Raw genomic sequence first — 5,858 nt, 5'->3', positions numbered from 1 at the left:
CTTTCTAGTTACTTTTGTTTTAAGCCTCAGTTCTTAGAAGATACTTTTGTATCTTTTTTTTCCTTTTCTTTTCAGAAGATATTTCTGAAGAGTATGAAGGAAATGTAATGGGATCTGGTTGAGTGGCTGAAGGGAGAGAGAATTTTAAGAAGTCATCAGGAGCAGACTATGAAGAGCTCTGAGGCCTGGAATTTAATTCCACTGGCATGGGGAGTGCCACAATCAGATACAACATCAGAAAACATGAACCTGGGACTATGTGGAAGATGAGTGTGAAGGCAGAGATACCTGGGAAGATGCTGGGACCATGAGTCAAAAGGTAGCTATGGTCTTTACCAGAGCAATGGCAGGAAAATGGGGATAAAGCATGGACTAAATCTGGGGGATGTTATATATAGCATGATGACTATAGTTAATAACACTGTTTTGCATGTTTGAAAGTTGCTGAGAGAGTAGATTTTAAAATCTTCATCCAAGAAAAAAAATTTTTGTAATTGTATATGGTGATGGATATTAACTAGGCTGATGTAGTGATCATTTCACAACATGTATAAATATTGAATTATTACATTGTATACTTGAAACTAACACATGTTATATATCAGGTATACCTCAATATTAAAAAAAAAAAAATGGACCAAGAATGGCTTCAGAAAGTAGAAAGGGCAGGACATGGAGACTGTATGGGAGCATGACGGAGTATGAAGAGCCAGAGCAAGGGTCCAGACTTCCAGGCTAGAGAGATGGCTGCATCAGCCACTAAGATGGCAGACATAAGGAATACAGCTGGGACAAGGGGGGAAATATATGTCAGTTTTTTTTTAATAAAAAAATTTGTTTAATTATAGAATACATTATCATTGTACAAATGTCAACACAAAAAATTTAAAACTCCTCTATTCCCACCTGTTATGGACCTTTTGAGAATTTCTCATATACACATACACACAAACCTTCTTTGTTAGTGTTTCAAAATATATACATATATAGGTTAACACTGTTTTGTAACTTGCTTGTTTTCACTTCTCAGTAGTACACCACGAACCCCTTCTGGTTCAGTAATATACCCACCTGACTCATGTTTAATGGTTGGACATGTCACTCATATTCAGTAACATGAATATACTGTAATTTATTTTACCAATTCCTTTGCTGATGGACACTTAACTTCATTGTTTTGCCATTACAAGTAATGCTGAAATGAATATCCTCTTCACATATAATTAAGTATAACTTTGTCATTATATAGTCTCTTCATATATATATATAATATGTAAAATTCAAATTGCATATACACACACACACACACACTTACTTGCATTTGTGCAAATATTTCTATAGGCCTGATTCTTGGGTAAAAGAAATACTCTTACTTGTCTGCCTTTTTCTGGATGACAAATTTCTGACAATTTTACTTACTAAGAGATGACTTCAGTTTCAAAATATGCCAAATGCATTTGGCTTTAAGTAGCACACACTGTAGATTAGGACTTGGTGAACTTGCAGACTGACAGGATTTCCCAGCCTGCTTACTTGGAAAGTGCAGTGATGCCTTGTAAACCTTTTGTTTTCATTATTTTCAAAATTTCTTATGGATTGTTTTCTTTAATGGTAACCAAATAGAACAATCCTCTTGGTAAAAGGTGATCTGGAGCCAGTGGTAAGCACCTGTCCGTCACTTCACTGCCGTTTCTGCCACCAGCCCAAGCTGCCTCTATCAATCCCGGGACTCCTTGGATTAAACACCAGAAGATCAACTTTTTCATTCAGTCTTGGTAGCAAGCTTGGAACCAAATCTGTAATAATTGGTTGAATATGGACTTTGTTACAGTGTGCTCTCTCCAGGGTACACACTGCTGCCTTGGGGTTCACATCAGTGCAGATGTACAGAGCTTGAAGACGGATCATAGAGGCTAGGAATGCAGATACCATCGCTGCTTGGAGTGTGTCCGCAGCAGAAACATGTCCTCTGAAGGCTTCTACACCGAAGGGCCTGCGGCCCATAGGCTTGTGCAACAGCATTAGGAAGCTGGGCACCATCATCTTTTTCTCCCTATGTTAATTTTTCAAATATACATTTTATTGTGACATTTTTCAAACATACAAAACAAAAAGATATAATCAATACACCTAGAGTATCTGTTAAACTTTTGTTATATTTGCTTCAGAGATAAAGATTTTCTTTTCCCCTACATGCAACGTGCTGGATTAAATTCCCCCTGCAGTGGAAGCGCTAAGTCTTAACCACTGGATGCTCAGGGAAGTCCCAGAGATAAAGATATTTCTTTTCTGTATAATTTCAAAGTGAGTTACAGACATTCTGATACTTCTCACCTAAAGACTCTGCAAACTTCTCCAATGTATGAGGGCATTCTCCTATATAATCACAGTACCACCTATAATTCCCTAATATCTAAAGTTCTTTCCATATTCAAATTTCTACCAAATGTTTCTGATAGATGATTTTTCTGAATTAATCAAATCAAATTTCATATATTGCATTTGTCCTTGCAGCTCTTAAAAGTTTCTTACAACCTTGAATGCTCCACCTCCTGTTTTTCTGAAATATTGACTTTTGCAGGGATTGGGCCAGTTATCTGGCCCCATGTTCTACATTCGGCTGATGCTCCTTCATTACCTGTTCATATCCCCCCCTGTATTTCCTGTAAACTGGATATAAGGGCAGAGGCTTGATTACACTTGGGTTAATGTTTTTACAAGAATGCTTTGAAGTAAGGCAGGTGTTGGTGTTCAGGCATGTTAGGTTTGGAGAGCCTGAAGGACATCAGGAGCACATGTCATGCTAGTGGCTGGAAATACATTTGGTTTGAAGACCTAGAGGAAGAACCAGGTGAGAGAGAATACCTCAAGAGTCATCATAGAGGAGGTGGGACCAGAAGCCTTTGATAGGGGCAGGACAGGCAGTGAGAAAACCCAGGGAGTATGAGGAGACTGCCAGGGAATTTCCAGAGAAGTCAGTGATAAGACAGGACCAATGAAATGAACAACTGAGGCTCAATGGTCAACAGGAGCCCTGCCCTGCTCCCCCGAATTCTGGGCCCCTTGCCTGGAGAGTCAGTTGATGTGTCTAGAGTTCATAATAAGCCCCAGGGAGACTTGCAGAGGCTTTAAATAATGAGGCATCTCAGGGTTTACATAGTGGGAGGATAGGAGAATGCAATTGACTTCAGGCCTACCTAATTAGTCATATTAATGAGCCTAAGACAATTATGAGACCAGAAAGGAGGAAGGGGGTTGGGGGGGGTGGGGCAAGGTGGTGACATCTCTAGTCCTGCCCAGGGAGGGGACCCTGGGGGACAGCCAGGGGACTTAGGGCTATGATAGGCCCTGGATCTCCAATCCTGGCAGGGACTGATGCTAAACCATAGTAGAAGAAAGACTGCTGCTGCCTTCTGCATCCCAGGTCTGTGGCAACAAAAGGGTCATAAATGCCTGTGAAGGGACTTCCCTGGTGGTCTAGTGGTTACAACTCCGTGTTTCCAATGCAAGGGGTGAAGGTTTGATCTCCGGTTGGGGAACTAAGATCCCACAAGCCTCGCAGTGTGGGCCTCCCCCAAAAAACGCCCTTGGAACACCTAGTCATATGCTTCTGCCGTGCTAACCCCAGCTCCTCACTGCGGCCTAGACATCTTAAAGATGTGGACCTGCCTGCAAGTCCAGGCTCGTCATCTACCTTGTTCCCCCTCCCTCTCTGCCCTTCAGCTACACTGGCCTCCGCTGGTTCATAGATGAGAAGACTTTGCCCTGTTAGCCCGGCCCTCTCCATAGTTTCGTACTGTGTGCCAACTGCCTGTGCTGGTGCCTGAGAGGTAGCACACAGTGCAGTTATGGGTGTAGACTCAGACCCCAAAGACCTTGTTTGAACCCCCAACTCTACCACTTAATAGCTGTGTGATCTCAGGCAAGTTACAGAACCTCTCTGTGCCTGTGTGTCCTCTCTGTCAAGTGGGGTTGTGGACAGCTAATAAGAGCTTCACATAGTATCTAGCAGCTGGTTAGTCCTGCAGTTGTTACAGTCATGATTATTGTTCTCTTGAGGCTCAGAGAGGTCAAGATCTGCCTGAGCTCACAAAGCTGGTACCTGGTAGTCTTCTAAGACTTTTTTTTCCCTAGTACATTAATGTTGCATTATAAATAGCCCCACCTAACTGCTGAGAGTCTCCGTGCTATAAATTCCTTGATTTTGTATACTCTGTCCTGCTACTGTTTATGTAAGTTAAATTTACCCTTGTCAGACCAAGTGAAGAGACCATGGAGCTGGAAGACTAAAAAGGCATATAGGCACATTCCCGTGGACAGTTTACATTCTAATAAGAGGACAGGAATAAAAAATAGCTTAACACAAGACCCTGTATAATGAGGATTGTGAATTCCTGATAGGTAGAAATATAGACAATAGTATAAAATACATATAATCAATGTTTTGGGGGAGCTCACCAAATACCAGGCGCTGGGCTTTACAATCCTCACAAAAACACCACAGTAGGTATTAGGAGTCCCGTTTTACAGATGAAGCTCAACAATGTTAAATAGTTGCCATTGGTCACACGATGACTGGAACTTAGGTCTGTCTTCCTCCAAATCACCACTTTGGACCAGTCAAGGCAGAGGGACAAGGATGAACACACCTCGGCTGAGTCACAGAAGCTGCCAAGAGAGGAAATTTAGCAAAAGGGTTTGGGGGTTGTAGTAGCCGGATAGGCAGGAATCTGGCGGGGTTGGGGGAGGCTGGGCCTCCTCTTGAGTTCCTCAGGGGCTGAGAACTGTTCTAACCTCGCAGTCCGTATGGCCGCCGGGCCTCACAGCAGCTCAGCTTTGCACCAGGGCCCACACGTGGGGCCCCATTCCTTGGGAGAGAGCCTCCGATTGGCCGGCTCGGTCAGGTGGCTCCCGTGGGCCAATCAGCAGCGGCCAGACCGTGGGCCGCGCGATCCGCTCTGCCCTCGGAAGCAGAGGGTGGTGTAGCCTGGGGAAAGGTGATCTTACGCAGTGGGGCGCGCTCGGAAAGGGCCGGCAGTATCTAGTAATGTCCGGCATGCCGCAAATCCAGCCAGAGATTGCGCCCTGCCCCATCGTTTTGAGATAGAAAAGAGGACTGGGCTGGGCTAGCCTTCCCCTTGGGCTCTGGGTCCCGCCCTAATGCTTCCGCCCTCTTTTGTGCATCTTTCTCTTTTCGCACCCCTGGAGCTCCAAGCCTTCCTTTCTCGCTCTTTCTCGGCAGCCCGCAAGCCATGTAGTCTTTCCTCCTGGTAAGAGAAAGATCTCCATGCGTCTACAGCGAGGCTCTCTCTCTTCTCCCCTCCGCTGGCTCTGGCCTCCCTTTCTCATCCCACTTTAGTCTGGCTTCAGGTCACTAGCAGTCCTGCTCCGGCTAGAACCGGTCGTATTTCATAATCTTTGCTGCTCCGCTTGGCAGCATTTGACTCTTGACCCTTGGGAACTAACAAGGTTTCCAGAAGCTCCCGCTCTAGTCTGGTCCCTTCCTACCTCTTTATCAAGCCCTTCTCTGCGCCACCCTGTCATGGGTATGCCTCCCTTCCTTCCCGTTTGGCAAACAAGGTCCACCTTGCTGATTGTTTACCCAGATTTCCTGAGGAATCCCGTCTGGTCACTGGCATGTCCTAAATGCCAGTAATTTATGAGCCTCAATCTCTAGCTTAGATTTGTCCCAGAGTTCCAGACTTCATACCTGCATGTCTCACGGGTACCTAAAGCTGAAAGTAGGTGTTTTAGTCAATAAATATTTTTTAAGCGGAGGGCTCATTTACAGTATGAATATTTTAAAACGTATCTCTACGTATAAAGCTTCCCTGGTGGCTCAGACGGTAAAGAGTCTG

At 44.3% G+C, this 5,858-nt stretch overlaps 1 long non-coding RNA gene across 1 annotated transcript; it reads right to left on the bottom strand.

The window, feature by feature from the left end:
• Positions 1–800: 800 nt before the first annotated feature.
• On the bottom strand, positions 801–5,511 carry LOC138441176 (uncharacterized). Its single transcript, XR_011257272.1, has 3 exons — positions 4,795–5,511; positions 4,459–4,668; positions 801–2,053 (listed from the first exon to the last, which is right to left on the bottom strand). It is a non-coding gene; the product is annotated as an uncharacterized lncRNA (long non-coding RNA).
• Between the last annotated feature and the right edge of the window lie 347 nt (positions 5,512–5,858).

Source organism: Ovis canadensis, chromosome 5 (assembly GCF_042477335.2).
Source record: "Ovis canadensis isolate MfBH-ARS-UI-01 breed Bighorn chromosome 5, ARS-UI_OviCan_v2, whole genome shotgun sequence".
Lineage (NCBI taxonomy): Eukaryota > Metazoa > Chordata > Mammalia > Artiodactyla > Bovidae > Ovis > Ovis canadensis.
Note: the sequence above shows the minus strand (reverse complement) of the source record. Positions and strands in the feature narration are given on the sequence as shown.